General features: G+C 39.7%; 1 pseudogene; it reads right to left on the reverse strand.

The window, feature by feature from the left end:
* Positions 1-6,080: 6,080 nt before the first annotated feature.
* LOC122649471 lies at positions 6,081-7,773 on the reverse strand (annotated as a pseudogene).
* Positions 7,774-17,724: the final 9,951 nt, after the last annotated feature.

The raw sequence follows: 17,724 nt of genomic DNA on the forward strand, positions 1-17,724 counted from the left end.
GATCATTTTTTTTTGGTAAAGAAACATATAGGTTGGAAGGAAAGTCTCCAGATTTGATAATTGGGATTCTATTGATGGGCTACTTTTATTCCATTTTGGGTTTTTTATTGAGTACAGAAGAAGACTTCCTCACTTAGAGCAGATTTTCCATTTGCATGTCTTTAGTCTGGAATGCCTGAGCTTTTAAGTTTTCTTTCTTTCACCTCTTTTACTCCAATGTGAGGTTGGATCTGGTGGCGCTACATACCAGAAGCTACCAAACCTAATCCTTAATGGATGGTCTAAAGAGGACAGCTTTTGCTTGTTTAACTGAAAATGGGTTTGACTTATAACCATACACCTTGTGATGGAGACATGGTGACTAACACCACCACCCATGCCTGTGAGCCAGTCACCTACTGTGTCCTTTTCTTCTACCAAAAGGAAAGCTTGATTGATCACTCATAGTAGCACTTGGAGGTTGTTGGTCTTCTTGGGTAAACATAAAAACCATCCAGGAGAATATAGAAATCAGAATAATAGATTGGAAAAGGTGACCAGATTACAAAACCAGACTGTCATAGAATCTGATTCTGATGATGTAACAAGAAAGTATGGTGGAGCCGCAATTTTCAATTTTGATGATAATGAATCTGTTAGGTACTAACGCTAAAAACTCCAGAGTTGATGGAACACGTAAAATCAAACGTTTTAACATATCTCATACTAGGTCGGTCTATCTAGCGTCCATACACTAGACCGGACCCCATTAGGCACATGATGGTTTTGCTATTTCATCCAAAGCCCCCATTACTTACTTCTTTATTTTTAAAATTTTCTTTTACAAATTTTAAGTTAAATCGGTTGAAAACCTGGTTAAAGTGTTAAACTAGAATTGAGACCCTTTTTGGTTGGAACCCTACCCAGCTGAATTCCTATACAGTAAGGGAAAATTATCACCTCTAGTTCCTTGCCCGGCCTAGTTTCCCCAATGCCTATAATAAGGGGGGTGGACCCCACCTGAGCAATGTGTTCTGGTAGGGGTAGGGTGGTCATCCTCCTCCCCCCCCCCCCCCTTTTATTAGAGGCATTGGGGGGACTAGGCCAGACAAGAAACTGGAGGGGACAAAGATCCATATTGTAAGGGGGAGTTGGGGAGGATGGGGTTGGGACACCCACACTCTCCATTATTATCACATGACATTTCAGGTAGGGCTGAAATTTTATATATAAATGGACCCAGATGTTTGAGAAATTTCATTTCAAAATCCAAAAAATGAGGATTACCAAGGGTCTACAATGGGTGCATGAACGTACACAAAAGAGTAAAAAACATAGTGTGTGTTGATCTACTTACGGGTGAAGGTATACCTGAATATTTTCCTCTATCGTAGGAACTAGCCAAACCAGTGGTGAAGATATTTGTATCCTAGAAAATTAGTAGATAACCCACTTTGAGCTATATAATGTAGTAGGAATCCTTCCCACATGCCCATTTTAAATGCCAACTACTAGCACATGGTAGATCAGATATGGCCCCAAATTTGGTGGACAAGTAAATCTTTAGTTCCTTTGATCACATATAAAGTTTCAGCCCTATCAGAATTTGTTAAGTGACAAAACAGAGCATTGATAATCTAGGGCTATTGGAGAGTGAGCAACAGTGGTCGGAATACCATAAATGTACATGCATGGACATACATTGAGATGCATTGTGTATTTAATTGAATTAAGTTCTGAAATTTGATATATGGCTTTAGACCATGGCCTCTCTATTCAACAATTATAATAACCACATCATTTGCCCATATGGAGGCGTGAAAGAAAAAAGGTTGCTGCTACGGCGTGTAGGAACCATTTTTTTTAAATTAATATTTGCATAAACAGGCAAAAATGATAACCTTGAAGAAGGATGTTACTTTTTTTTTTTTTTTTGGATGAAGTTGAAGGATGTTATGTCATACTAAAGAAATAGGAAGGATTTTAAACAAGGGATTTTTTTATTAACAAACTTTTAAGTGTCAAATATTTTTTATTCTTATTTTTTTGCCCTCTTAGTATAAAACACATTTTTTTTTCCAATGATAGTAAAATCTTGTCATTTCACATGTGCACACAAACAGCATGCGAGACAATGTGATATCTTGAAAATGACACAATTGTAATTACAATTATCAAATTATTTTGAAAACCCTTTTTTCTACTTTTAAGGAACTTTTAATGAAAATAAGACAAAGGTCAATCAAAAGAAAATTACAAATTATGAATACATTTTATTTTTTTTTTTAGAAATATTATGTTTACATTTATAGAGGCGTTATTTGGATAATCCTAATAAATAATTCTCTGATCTTCACCATTATAGCTATAACAATCATGGGCAAGAGAACGCTATCTGGTTGCATGCTCCCTACATCAGCACGGAGGCCAATGGGAGCATGCGTGCAACTATCACGAGGGATGAAATTTCCGCCTTTCCATAGGGATGGGGTGGGGTTGTCATTTCTCCAACAATAATTTTTAAATCTTATAATTTTGGATATTCCAGTGTGTAAAAGTGCCAAACATCTATGATACCTAGAAGTTTAGATTACACTTTGTCTATGGTTGGTGAGGGAGAGAGAGAGGGAGGGAGGTTAAGTATAATTTGCTTTAAGTTAAACCCCTTTCCAAAGGTTGATCACGGTCTTATCTGAATATATGAGACATCAAGAATAAGTAAAATATGGGGATAAATTATTTTTTTATGGGAAATGTGATTAGAACGTGAAGCTCACAAATCATTGAGATTAGAATCATGCCAAGGGACCCTGGTCTTCCAACCAATTCATGTTAGGGGTGGAAAAATAATATACAAAATTCCCATATAATTAATTAACAACTCCTTAGGGAGTTTGACTTCTCCCTCTAAAGTGTAACCTACCAGAGCTGACAGGCTTATGATCAACAACTCCTATCCTCTCTCTCTCTCTCTCTCTCTCTCTCTCTCTCTCTCATGTTTTGACATTTTGTTCTTCCTAAACCAAACCCATCTCATTGAATTGAATAAACACCTTCACATGCCTTCATACCTAGAGACTGGAAAAAATTCTTCCATATAGCCCTGCTCGGATGAGGATAAACCCACACATTTTTTTTGTATTTTTAGGGGGAAAAGGCTTAAAAAAAAAAAAGCATAGAGAATTGATACAGATCATATTGTGACCTTTCCTATTATATACAGTGGTCCTTACCCAAAACAATTGATTCCCATGTCTCATTATCAAGTAATAATAAAGCAACAAAGAAACAGTATCTACATAAAAATTGGGGGTAAGGCTTTGCTACGCTACGCATGCCCCTCCCCAGACCCTACAATAGCGGGAGCCTCACGCATTGGATATGTTTTTTTTTAATGGTAAAACAACAACCCCAAAACAAAGTTTTAAAACTTAGAATTGGGTATGGATTAGTCTCCATTCATTTGAATTCGATTACAATTTTAAGTTACCATCAATAAGATGGATTCTCCGGCCGTTTGTTTCCTTCCACCATTCCATATTATCAGTTTTCGACCACATATGTAATCCTTTTGCGGTGCTCAACTGAAACGTAGAGCATGGGGTTTCTTTCTCACATATTAAGTTCTAGTCTTGATATTAATGGAGTGTCATAGTGAGAAATAAGGTTTTGAAAATCTATTACATAAAAACTATTTATTTAAAGATTGAAAACAAATAGATGACTTAAACAATACAAGAGAAAATTTCAACACAAGAATCACCACATCACCCTTTCACATGGTACAAGGTGGAATCTGTAGGAAAGCCTTTGGTATGTGGATCATGCAAAGAACCTATAGGTTTTGAGTAATAGCTAATTCAGTTAAAAAAAAGGTTTTAATTGTATATTGGTTGTTTAGCCATGTGGATTGATGATTGGCAACCTAAAGGTTAGTCGGAGATTACATGGATGAGTTATCTAGGAAACTTAATAACCTAATTCAATCATATAGCCCACCTTGTATGAGATTTTCTTCCTTACGTTTTTAACAATGATTTTCCCACATTTAAAATTCTAGGTAGTGGCGAGTAGCAATCTTTCATCCATCAAATAATTTGTAACCTTATTTTTTTTTTACTCTCTTAGTTCAACAATTTTTTTTATTTTTTTTTTATTTTTTTTAGTGTGGGTAAAACCTGTTATTTTACCCGTGTACTTGAAGACATGGAAGATAATGACAAATCTTGAAAATGAAATAATGGTAAGTCACTTTCAGATAATTCTGAAAACTCTTTCACACCTAACTTAAAAGAATTTTTGAAAACAAGACAAGGTGGATCAAAATAATGTTATATGTTCTACATACACCTATAGCAGTGTCATTCATACAATCTCATTAATTAATAACATTCCTTTGTAACATTATTAATAGTCACATAGTATGATTCACTATAAACTCGTTGACACGTGGGTAATTTATGTCATATCTTGGATCTGATCAATCATTTATTCAACATGCATGATCCTCACCATTTGACCTCATACTAAAGCGAAAGGACTACCCATCTAATCCCATCCATAAGAGATGATGAACAAAGAAAAGGGGAAAAACTTCCACCATGCCATTATCTAAAATCTTTATTAACATGCATCATTTATTTTTTCGTAAAGTTAGTTGTTAAATTTAGTGGTTTATCTCAATTGAATGGTCCACCATATATATAAAATTTTCCATACTTTTCAATGATCCTTATTAAATACACTTTCCTTGGTTTTTCAAAAATTGGTCAAACATTTTTTCATAAATCAACTAACACTTGAATATAAATATGTCAGATATGTCAAAACTTCAACCACAAATATATGTTAGTGTGGACAATATGTACCAAATTTGGACCATAACTGAACCATCATGTGCCATTTAAAAAAGATATAGTGGAAAAGACTAATTATGGCCGTTTTATGTCATCCATTAAACATCGTCTGAAAGAGAATTTTTTTCAATAGGTCAAATGTCAAATTTAGTGGTTCATCTCACCCATATGATCCATCATATGGTTTCTGCTATTCAAGTGTCATTGTTTTCAAAACAAGCCAAAACAAAAAAGAGTATTATAGATTTCTCTAAACAATTTCCAAAGCATCACATTAACACATTGTGATGATCAATTGGTCTGAAAATCAAACAATGACAAGTGGATGGTGCTGGATTGGGTTCCATCGCATTTTTGGGAAGCCTAACTCTCAAGGCTTGAGCTTGGGCTTGTAGTGTACAGAAGTGGAAAGTTTGAATGGCATTGGCTATGAACAAAGATTGATCCAAGACTTCAATTTCTTTTCTTATTTTCCTGGCACTAAAGATCTAAGCTCAGACATAAGATGATAATCGACTGATTGACATGGCATCCTTTTTAGTCCAGGGACAAGCTATAGACAGTACTTAATGGCTGTAGAACCAAGAGGGGCAGGGACACACTGACAGTGTGCTCCACCTGCATTCTTAACCACCAAGCACCACCACCACCTCACAAGATCTCCCGAAAAGTATTTAGTGCCCATTTCGGGCAGCTCTCCATCATCTTTCTTTGGTTGAGCGACATGTAATTCCATGGTGCTCGTTTTTCCAATTATGAAGCATGGCTAAGTGATTCTACTCACATTGGGCCCAGCGCCCAGGTGGTTTGGCCAATAGTGGGCTAAGAAATATTGAACGACCAAAACCAGAAGTGAGCGCAAAGAGAGATACTGATAAGAAAATCAAGCAAGATATGTCAACATTTTATAAAAATTGAGTATAACATCAGTTTTGTGGCAGAGATTGAATTTGTTTCTTGTATTACACTATTATATTTAGTGCTCTGGAACAAGAACACAGTTTTGGGAGCCATTAGAATCTGCGAATCTCTGTTAGATCCTTCAATTTGCAGGTTGTCCCTATCGGCCTGATTTTGTCAGATCGCAGACACATTTAGGGGAAACCAATGCTGCCACACGTAAAAGACTTTGATTGGCTTCAAGCTTTGGAAAAGTGCTGATGGTTGACTCCCTTAAGAGCAAGGGCTTCCATATGCCCAGCAGGTGCATGCTCTTTGTGAAGCAGAGGAAGAAACTGCTATCCATCTTTAAATGTTCGAGCACCTCATCAGATCCCATGCCAAGATCTGTTTCAAACAAGCTATTTCCCATTTTAACACTCCCAAGTCTGTCCGCAGATGGAAGTATTGGGTTGCTCAATATTTGAAGGAAGAAGTGATGATTAGAGTACACAATTGAGTGCAAGATTTTCCAAGAGGAAGATCCCCAGAAAAAAGTATCATGTCTTTTATAACCAAACAAGAACTCCCATACCATGCAAGTGAAGATGCACTGTATATTCAAGATGGCATTTCCAAATTCCTAATTGCAGCCGTTTCCATATCCTTCTGAACTGCTTCCTTCCTCAGTTTCTGTTGTTCTGCTCTTTCAAGGCGCCCTTCAGCCAACAGTTCAATGAACTTATCTTTAATAACAAGTAAAGGGTCGAGATCGACTAGCTCCGAATTCCGGTAGGCTTCCCTAAGCATAGCAGTTTTGATTCCACCTTTTAGGGACATGTAGAAGATTCCCGAGTGCCTGGTGAAAACACCAGCAAATGCATTGGAGAACCGATACTCCTCGCTGAACTTGCCCAATATTGGCACAGGCATCCTTTTGAGGATGGACAATGAAAGTAACTCATGGAAAAGTCCCACTGTCCTCTTCTCCATCTCCGGCGAAGCCTGATCCAACTGTGAAGCATCAGCATAAGGAGATATATAGGGAAGCTCAATCCAGTCTCTGGTCCATTCCCTCATTTCTTTTCTGAGGAAGAAGCCTTTAGGGAGCTTAACATTAAAGGCAGGCCTGACTCGGATCCCTGTTAACCTGGACTCTTCCTCTGCTCTTTGTTCTATAACCGACTGAGAGAAGTCTGGGTTCCAGGAGACCAATTCCAAGAATGATTTTCCCTCACCAGGGCTCCCAACCAACCTAAAGAACTGTGGGTATTTGGGCACCATACTACACAAGAAATCATCAAGGAACCCAAATTCCCTCTTGACGTGAACCAATTTATCGGCGCTGACCACTCTGTCTCTGGACATCATGAGCAATTTACTCAACTTTGCCACCAAGAAATGCTCATCCTCAGCTTTGATATGCTTCTCTTCATCAATAAACTGGCAGAGGCGATTGCTGGCACGGAGGAATGGGACAGGCTCAGTTTTAGGTTTGACCCGATCAAGGTAGATATCGAAGAGTCCAGGGTATCTACTGGAATGTCTTGACCTTGACCTGGAGACGCAGCCTTTCTCTTCGCTTCTCCAGGTAACGAAGTGGAATAACCTGTCCAGGTTCATTCAAGACCTCCTTCACAACCTTGGTACAGAGCCTCCATTCCTTATCATTCTCAATTACCTTGTCCAAATCATGATCCTTACGCCACACGACCTTAAGGCTTGAAATGGAAACAGAAAATTGGGTCCAAACCCTTACCTTACAATTCACATCTACTAAGAGAGATGGCAAGCTTCTTGCAGAAATCCAATACCACTGACGAACCCCAACCATTGAGCTCATGAGATAACAGGAAATGGAAGATTGATTGAAGAAACACATTACTCCTCACACTCATTCACCTTAGATAAGATATGAACCAATTCAGCACTGGTACAATTAGAGAACACAAAATATCAAGTTACAAGCAATATTTACTTGTGAAAGAAAGACAAATGCACAGCATATATTCAGTTCATAAACTTTGGAGGCTATTGATGAAACAGATCAAACCCTTTTAAATCCTTCTCATAAAATATAAAAAAAAAAAAACCTTTTAAATCCAGATCCAGATTTTTCTTCTTAACTATATTTTATTTTAGAACACCCTGATTCTGAATTGTATTTGGCACTAGTAACCCTTTTTTCAAATCCACAACCCAGCATATTTCTTGCCCAAGTTTTATTACTTGGGGGCCATCACCCGCAGGTTTTTCAATTGATTTATGTGCATATGAATGTGTGCACACACATTAATAATATTGCAAAGATGTTAAATTGTACACACTAGCCAAATTTTCGACGCCACCCATTGTTATGAATTGAATCTCTAACTTATGGGTTCTTACTTGTGTCATGAACTCCAAAAGTTTTCTACAACAAATAAAAAACTAACCAACGCTTTAGATAATAAGACCCTAACAAAATTAAACAAGAAATTAAGTAGAGCTAAGATAATCTCAAATAGATGTCTCAAAAGAAAGGCTGGGTTAGGCCAATCTTGAATTCACTGACATATAAAGGGAAACAAATTTGTGAGTATTAAATTCTAAAACCATAGGAAGCAAGAAAACCAATACGAGGGATTCATGGGTCAAGGAAAAAACTCACTTGCTGAACTACATTTCGGCTAAGAAGGACAATTAAAGAACTAAATAAATAAGCTATTAACTATCCAATTCTCAACTACCACCGATAAAAGGAAAGTGGAGAACCCGGTTGAACATGAAGGAGAACAATCTCTTGGCAACTAAAACGCTGAAAACAAAAATGAAGCAAAGACAACCTTTTCTCAATGGACTTCCAACTTCAACTGTGACTCTCACTATAGGTACAATCATAGTTGTCATGGCGTCTAGGCGACCCAAGGCGTCTGGACGCCTAGGCGACGCCTTGACAACTATGGGTACAATGGACCTAATTGGGACTACTATATTTCCCACCACTGGCGCATGACAATAGGGAGGTGGGAGAACATCATGAGGAGTCACCACCTAAGGCTCAATCCCTGGTCAAGGGAAGGAGCCGAGCTTGATTCCAATGGTCTGGTCAGAGATTTCAGTAAGGGTCAGGTTTCGGAGGTGGGAAGGTGTTAGGCACCCACCCCGCCCGGCAAAAGCTCTACTAGATGCTGAAGTTTGAACATTCTCCCAAGTAATATGTACTAGATCCATATGTATGGCTATGTTTGGTTGGATACCGTACACTACTACATCAAAAGGAAATTACATATTACCCCTGAACATGCTTGCCAATTACGCTTTATTCTATGCTACACTGCCCCATATCATGTTGTATTATTCTACATTGTACCGAACTAACTAGAGAGGAAGAAATTATACCTGAAATCGACCCTGGATTAGGGTTGAAAAGGGGAGGGACCCGTCGCTCCTAACGCAGACTATTGTTGTCCCCTGACTCAGTGGGAGGGGATCGGCTGCCTCTTTCTCTCTTTTTTGAAAGACTAGTTAGAACAAGGAGGATTTGGGATTTTTCGGTATGAAGGCTGACTTTTCGATGCCTTCCTTGGATGACCTTGGATGCCTTTGGATGAGGAAGGGATGCCCTAAATGGGAAGTGCAAGGCCTCCCAAAGGGGAAAACCTCGGATTTGGTCTGTGCAGCTCCATAGAACCCATTGCCACATTCCATGGCTCCGCAAAGACCACTGTCGAGTTGTCTGTGGTGCTGTGGAGCAAGCCAACGTCCTACGCAGAGCTGCAGAACACCAAGCCAGACAGGGGGTCTGGTGGTTGACAAGGCAGCCTCTAATTGGCCCTCATGGCATCCTTAATGGAATATCTTTTGAAAAAACAGTGGTCGGGGAAAGTGAACAGTGCTTCCTTCAGCATTGGTTAAAGGGTCTTTTATGGTGACTAAATTCAGTGTTCTATCCGATAAAAGCATGCGAGGGCATTTCGGTCATTATTCCATATCCAAGACCTTCCTTGAGAAAGATATCAAGACTGTGGTCATCCGCATCCTGTTGTCATCATCGCCAAAGGGGGTGACAAAATGGGGTGTACAGTCACCACCTTCTTCTGTGAATTCCCAGAAGCCAAGAGCCTCTACGGCAACATCATTGGGAATGGGTTCCCCCATTGGGGGTAATTTCTGAGGTGCAACCCAGACGGTTCTTGAAACCTTGTTGGTAGGGTTTCTAGGGTGCAGAGACAGAAGACGAGGGGCAATGGGGGCTCACAACAGAGGGGTGGTAGTGGCTGCAAAGGAGAGAGTGGAGGTGAGGACAAGGGTGGGGGCAGGGCGGAGCAAGTGGTGGGGGAGACAGAGAGGGGGAGGGGTGTTGCAGGGTCTATAGAGAGAGAGAGAGAGAGGTGAGGCAGCGGTGGAGACTAGGTTTAAAGATATGGAATCAGGATCCAGATCAGCCTCAGTTGATTCCAATCCAAGCTGTATGAGAATCGGTCTAGATCGGCCCCCGCAATCAGTATGTAGATCCGTAACCCTAGTTTCCGAACAAGGAGCTGTCCGAAAAAATTGGGAATTGCCTCTGGCGATTTCGATCCGGATCCGCTTTTTAAATACTTGGTAGCGTGGGGCACCCCATTAGGTGACAGGGGAGAGGGTGCTGCAGGTTTTGCAGAGGAGGAGGGGGCTGCAGGTAGAGGAGACGTGTAGGAGGGAGCAGAGGGTGGGAGAGGGAGCAGAAGGTGAAGGAGATTCCATCTCTGCCATTGGCCAAGAAGTGATAGAGTAATAGGATAGGCCGTTTGTCGTGGGTGGGAGATTCCACTTTTGAAAGCGCTGATCGTTGCTCATTTGCATCCGATAGAGGAGCCAGAGCCAGAGAGGGACAGATAGAGGAGCAATAGAGATTGGGCACAATTGTTTAGTTTGTGAAATTCCTATTAGACCTCAACAAATTGAATAACAATGTATGAAAGACATGGGAAAAAAGTCAGTGTGAAATCAGTGGCACGACATCAAATCCAGTATACCTGGAGTGCGATCAATCACATGGTTTTGTCCAACGCTGCAATCCACTTCACTCCCTATCATTTTCCAGAAGATTATCCAAAGCAGAGATAGAATTATATAGGGGGGAGGGGAAGAAACAGAGCTAATCTCCATCAGACTCGTAATGTTCTCTAGCATTTCATTCAATTCCCCGACAGAGGACAGGAAAAGGAAAAGAGAGGAGTCAAAACAAAGAGGAAGTCAAATTAGACAATTACACTAATAGATATACTTTAATGACTGAGAACATGACGAAATCAGAACAAATACAAGTAGGTTGCAGAGGGGTGGAGTGCTGGCAAGAAGGGATTAAAGTGTGTTTTCTTGGGTGGGTTGGGAGGCTGTTTTGAGAGAGGCAAAGAAAGTGCCTAGATGCGATAAGTGATTTTTTTTTTTTAAATAGTTGAGAAAAAAAGTGACATCATAATTGTGAGCATTATTACTATATTTTATGGCGGCAATATAATTGTGAGCATTACTAAATTTTGTTGCAGACATGGTAAAGCTTGAGTCTTCAACTATCTTTACAACTGATGAGGTGGGTTTTGAACTCTTTTGGACAATGGTTACCAGAAGTAATGTAGTTTTAGATTGGTAGGAGACCAACTAGAGGCCAAATAACCAGGATTTGATCTGAACAGACAGTTCAGTTGGGCTAAAATAGGTGAAAGTGTAAAATAAGGGTTTGGGTTTGATTGTAGGGCTAGGGTAAGTTGATAGAGGGGAGTCTTCCAGTGAAGGTCCTGAGATGTTTTGATGGAGTTAGGTATGTAAACTTGAATGGGTAGCAGGTTAGGTTTAGGTTTTCTGGGTTTTTGAAAAGAGAATAATGGGGGAATCTAGGGTTTAGTATGGGAGTTTAGGGCAGGGGATTGGATCGAGTTTCCCTAAGAGTGAGAGGGAGGTTTGGTCCAAGTTTGGGCTGTTTCTGATGATTGGTTTGGTCTGAGCAGAATTTAGGTTATGGGAATGATGTTCAGAGATAGAGGGGATGCTAGGGTTTAGTTTAGAGGATTAGAAGAAGGGTTTGACTTGGGAATGATGCATTTGTTGTCTGAAAGTATTCTTGACCCTTGCAAAGAATTTCCAGCAGCTGAGTATGTATCTTCAAGAAATCAGCTTAGGGCAGAACTGGAGCTTGAATGGAAATTGATGGAAGGGGATGGGGGAAAGGAATGGGGAAAGGTGGGGAAGGCTATCTCAGCCTGGGCATCTCACCCATCCTATCTCAGGATTTTCACAAAGGCTCAAGCCAATATTTCATTAATCAAATTTGTGTACAATGCTGACCTCCCTTAAAAACTTATATAGAAGACTCAAAAGTAGACTAAGACACTAAAAAGGGAAGGCCTTACCCTATCTTTAACCAATCGGCTCAGGGCAGAACTGGAGCTTGAATGGAGATTGATGGAAGGGGATGGGGGAAAGGAATGGGGAAAGGTGGGGAAGGCTATCTCAGCCTGGGCATCTCACCCATCCTATCTTAGGATTTTCACAAAGGCTCAAGCCAATATTTCATTAATCAAATTTGTGTACAATGCTGACCTCCCTTATAAACTTATATAGAAGACTCAAAAGTAGACTAAGACACTAAAAAGGGAAGGCCTTACCCTATCTTTAACCAATAAGGTAACCTAAATTGAATAGGAATGTAAAATAATAAAGAAACAACAACAACCATAACCTTATCCCAACTAAATGGGGTCGGCTACATGGATCCTATAAAGGCTAAGATAGTAGAAGAGATAAGAGAAGTAAAAGAAAGTAGAAGGAAGTAAAAAAGTAAAAGGAAGAAGAATGGAAAATAGGAAAGGAAAAAGTCGAAGCAGTAGTCAAAGCAGCATCCCAATGAACATTCCCCTACAAGGGGTCGGCTACACGGGTCTTTGTCTTCCAAACAACTCTATCTGCGGTCATACTAGGGTCGAGCCCTACCACATGCATATCCTTTCTTACCACTTCTCCAGTAATCATTTTAGGTCTGCCCCTACTTCTTTTAGCTCCGTCAAACTGAATCTGGTCACTCTTTCTTACTGGTGCATCCCAAGGTCTCCGTTGGATGTTTACCACCTCAAGCAGCTCTCACGAAGCTTGTCTTGGATTGGTGCAACTCCCAAAGTGGTTCTAATACAAGTATTCCTTACTCTATCTCTCCTAGTCTTGCCACACATTCTCCTCAACATCCTCATCTCCGCTACACTTATCTTATCTATGTTACTCTTCTTAACCGCCCAACATTCTGCTCCATAAGTCATGGCTGGTCTTATTACTGTTCTGTAGAATTTCCCTTTAAGCTTAATAGGCATGCGTTTATCGCATAACACTCCCGATGCACCTCTCCACTTCATCCATCCTACTTTGATTCTATGGGAAACATCATTTTCTATATCACCCTCTTTGTTAATGGTTGACCCCAGGTATCTAAAGCACTCACTTTGTGGTAGCTGTCGCTCCTCAAGTTTCACCACTTCATCACTTCTCGTGGTTTGACTGAAGTTACACATCATATACTCTGTCTTTGTTCTGCTTAGCTTAAATCCTCGTGATTCCAAGCTTGATCTCCATAGCTCCAATTTTGCATTAATCCCTTCTACTGTCTCATCTATCAAAACAATATCATCTGCGAATAGCATACACCAAGGGACCTCATCTTGGATGTGTCTGGTTAAATCATCCATGATGAGTGCAAACAAAAAAGGGCTTAGAGTTGATCCTTGGTGTAATCCAATTGTAATAGGGAATTCACTACTTTGGCCCTCTGCAGTTTTGACACTCGTCACTACACCCTCATACATGTCCTTGATTATATCCACATAGTTACATGAGGTCCTTCTCTTCCCTAGGACCTGCCAAATGAGCTCTCTAGGGACTCTATCATAGGCCTTTTCTAAGTCGATAAAGATCATATGGAGATTCTTCCTGAAGGCTCTAAATATTTCCATAAGTCTTCTTAAAAGGTAAATAGCTTCTGTCGTGGATCTCCCTAGCATATAGACTTAAAATATGACTCTAACTAAACTAATGAAGCAAATCCCGTTTTCCTACTTTCTACCTGTTCAGATCAGATCCAGCAGAGCTAACCCAATCAATTCCAACATAGCCTAAGGGTTACACATCTATCACATGCAATTGGTCCACAATTGATGCTGCAGGCCCACAACAATCAATAAAAAAAAAAAATAATAGAGAGCTCATGTTCCATTCACAGCAAGCCAGGAAAGGACAATATGTTTTCAACAACAACTCAGCCTTATCCGAACTAAATGGGGTCGGCTACATAGATAATTGCCCTCCAATCAGCTCTATTCGAGGTCATACTTGAAACAAGGCCTAAGCTATGCATGTTTTTCCTCACCACTTCTCTTAAGGTCACTTTAGGTTTGCCCCTGGCTCTTTTAGTTCCTTCACTCTGAATCAAATCATCATCCATACTGGAGCATCCAAAGGTCTCCGTTGAACATGGCCATGCCACCTCAAGCGACTTTCTCGTAGTTTATCTTATATGGGGGCTACTCCCAAATCAGCTCTAATATGATCATTCCTTACTTTATCCTTCCTAGTTTTGCCACCCATCCATCTCAACATCCTCATCTCTGCTACACTGAGTTTATCTATATGATGCTTCTTGACTGCCCAACATTCCGCACCATACATCATAGACGGTTGTATGACTGTCCTATAAAATTTTCCTTAAAATTTTAAAGGAATATGCCGCTTACACAACACTCCGGACACACCGCTCCACTTCATTCATCCTATTGTAATTCTCTATAAAACATCATCCCCTATATCACCTTCTTTATTTATAATTGAGCCCAGACACTTAAAATAATTACTTTGCATAATCTCCAACTCATCAACTTTCACCTCATTATCCGTCCTAATATAACCAAAGTTACACACCTTATACTCCGTCTTCTTTCTAATTATCTTAAAACCTTTTACTTCTAAAGTCGGTCTTTAGAACTCCAACTTGGTGTTAATCTTTGCTTTTGTCTCATCTACCAAAACAATATCATAAGCAAAAAACATACACCAAAAAATTTCATCTTGAATGTCTGGTTAAATCATCCACGATAAGCAAACAAATTAGGGCTTAAAGTTGATCCTTGATGTAACCCAATTGTAGTTGGAAATTCACTACCTTGGCCCCCCAAAGTTTTTATACTTGTCACCGCACCATCACTACATATCTTTAATTATATCCACATATTTACTTGAAACATTTCTATTCTCTAGTACTTGCCAGCTTACTCTGACTCTGTCATAAGCTCTTTCTAGATCAATAAAGACCGTATGGAGATCCTTCTTGCCATCTCTAAATCTTTCCATGAGTCTCCTAAGTAAGTCTGTGATAGTAATTTCTTGTCTTAGATGGGTTTCAATAGCCCTTTCCCATAATTTCTAGTTTAACTCATTAGTTTTATACTTCTATAGTTATTGCAGCTCCAAATATCATCTTTATTTTGTAAATCGGAACCACAATGCTTCTCCTCCATTCATTTTGCATTTTCCTTGTGCTCATAATATTATTAAATAGCTTGGTTAGCCAATATAAACCACAGATTCCTAAGCTCTTCCACACTTCTATTGGGACCTCAGCTAGGCCTTGTGCCTTGCCTACTTTCATCCTCCTTAAAGCTTCTTTTACTTCAGAAACCCTAATTTTTTGTATATATCTACATAGTTGTCATGGCGTCGCCATGGCGTCCTGGCGTTGGGAGAGGGGGCATATCGAGCTACGCCATGGTGGATGTCAATATATCGTTCGATATGGCTTCCATGGCGACGCCATGGCGTCGCCATGGACGCCATACCACGATATGTTGGCATATCGGTCGATATTTGTACATATAAAAGTTAGATTAAAATTTTTTTTTTTTAAACCATTTAATAGCTTAGATGCTTTGCTCCAAATCACATACACTAAAGAAAGACTATTGCTATCAAGCTTCAGTAAACAGGTTAGCCTATCATTTGATTTTTACTATTGCTTTCAATTATTTGATAGGTTAATCTATATTTTCAATTTTTCATACTTTCATATACACTAATGGATATTAGTTACACTTTCATGAATTAAACCATAGTGGCATAGTATATTAGTAGTAGTGTAGTACACTTTCATGTTGATTTTTGATGTTATAGGACATATATTATAGCATACTAAATGACATTAAAAATACAGAAAATAAAAAATTAAACATGGTCGACATGCTCGCCATGGCAACGCCATGGCGGGCGACATGTCGATATATCGACGTGACACCCTTCCACCGACTTGGATCGCCGTGACGCCGTGACAACTATGTATATCTACGACGTGGCATCTTGATAGGTAATGCAGTCTTCCATAACACTATTACTCAAAGTGTCTTCCTTCAGTAAGCTACAGAAATAACATTCTCATCTCTTTTTAATGTCCCCATACCATATTAGGACTTTATCATCATCATTTTTAATATATCTAACATGATCGAGATCTCTACTCTTCCTTTTCCTCACTGAGCTATCCTATAGATAGTTGTTTCCCCTTACTTTATGCTCAGATTGTTATAAAGATCTTCATATTTCTTCGCCTTTAGTTTTCTCACAATCTTCTTAGTTTCATTTTTCACAAATTTATGCCTTTGTAGATCCTCTACATGCTTAATTCTTTGCCATGTCTTAAAATTAACTTTTTTTAGTCTTAGTGACTGCTTGAACCACATCATCCCATCACCAAACTCTCTAGAGGAGTGACGTTTTCCTCTCGATTCACCTAGGACATCTTTAGCAATCTTCTTAATACAAGTAGTCATCTCATTCCACATCATATTAGTGTCTTCTTCAAAGTCCCCCTTCCTTTATTTGACCGCTTCATCATATTATGTCTCCTTCAAAATCATCTCATTACACATCCAGTTAGGTTTTAGATGTTTTCCTAAAATCTAAAACAAAAGGGAATATAATGAGAAAATGGAAAACCCGGGAAAAAAAAATTCTTTCCAACACGAGAATAAGGTGGGTGGTTGCTGAGCTTGCCGGTTGGGTAACCCCATCCCAACCCCCTCAACCCTCACAGTCGTTCTCAATTTTTCCCATTTTCTCATCATACAATGAAAGGATTCGTAAACCCTAAGTAATGAACAAACAAACATCGGCCAAAACTAGCCGGATTTTATGGTCATTGGGAAACTGTTTGGAGCTCCCAAACTCCAAAAAAAATCTTTCAAACACGAGAATAAGGTGGGTGGTTGCTGAGCTTGCCGGTTGGGAAACCCCATCCCAACCACCTCAACCCTCACAATCGTTTTCAATTTTTCCCATTTTCTCATCATACAATGAAAGGATTCGTAAACCCTAAGTAATGAACAAACAAACATCGGCCAAAACTAGCCGGATTTTATGGTCATTGGGAAACTGTTTGGAGCTCCCAAACTTTAAAAAAATGACCAGAGAGTGAAATAGAAGAACAGAAAGAAGAATGCAAAAGTTAAAAGGGGTGAGGGAGAAGAGCAGAATAGTATAACGTACCTGAAAGAGCTAAAACTGTAAGGCTGCCTTCGCGCCCTTCAATCGTCTCAGAGTACTCGGAGTCGGAGGAGAAAGAGCCTCCTCCACAGAATCACTTTAAAAACCTTCTGTTGCCGCCGCCTCTAGTGTATTTCCAGCGCCCCTTTTTTTTCAAATGTCAAAACTGCCCTTTCTGTCCACAATTGGGTGAAATCGTAAACAGTAGTTAACTACTTGTCGTCAATAGCAAATGCCATTGGATCCGAGAGAGGGGCTCCTTCTTCTTCACCTTCACCTTCGCTCGAAGAGAGATGATACGGAGAAAACCAAGCAAGATCGAGGTCGAGATCGAAGACAAAGAAGAACTAGAAGAAGCCCGCAAGCGCTCAGCAACCAACCCTTCCGCCACAGCCACGGCCGCTGCTCTCCTTGAACGCTTGGACCGCAACAAAGACCCCTCCACCAAAGCTCATCGCATCGGCATATCCTCCTAACACCC

The sequence above is a fragment of the Telopea speciosissima genome, chromosome 2, assembly GCF_018873765.1.
Source record: "Telopea speciosissima isolate NSW1024214 ecotype Mountain lineage chromosome 2, Tspe_v1, whole genome shotgun sequence".
Lineage (NCBI taxonomy): Eukaryota > Viridiplantae > Streptophyta > Magnoliopsida > Proteales > Proteaceae > Telopea > Telopea speciosissima.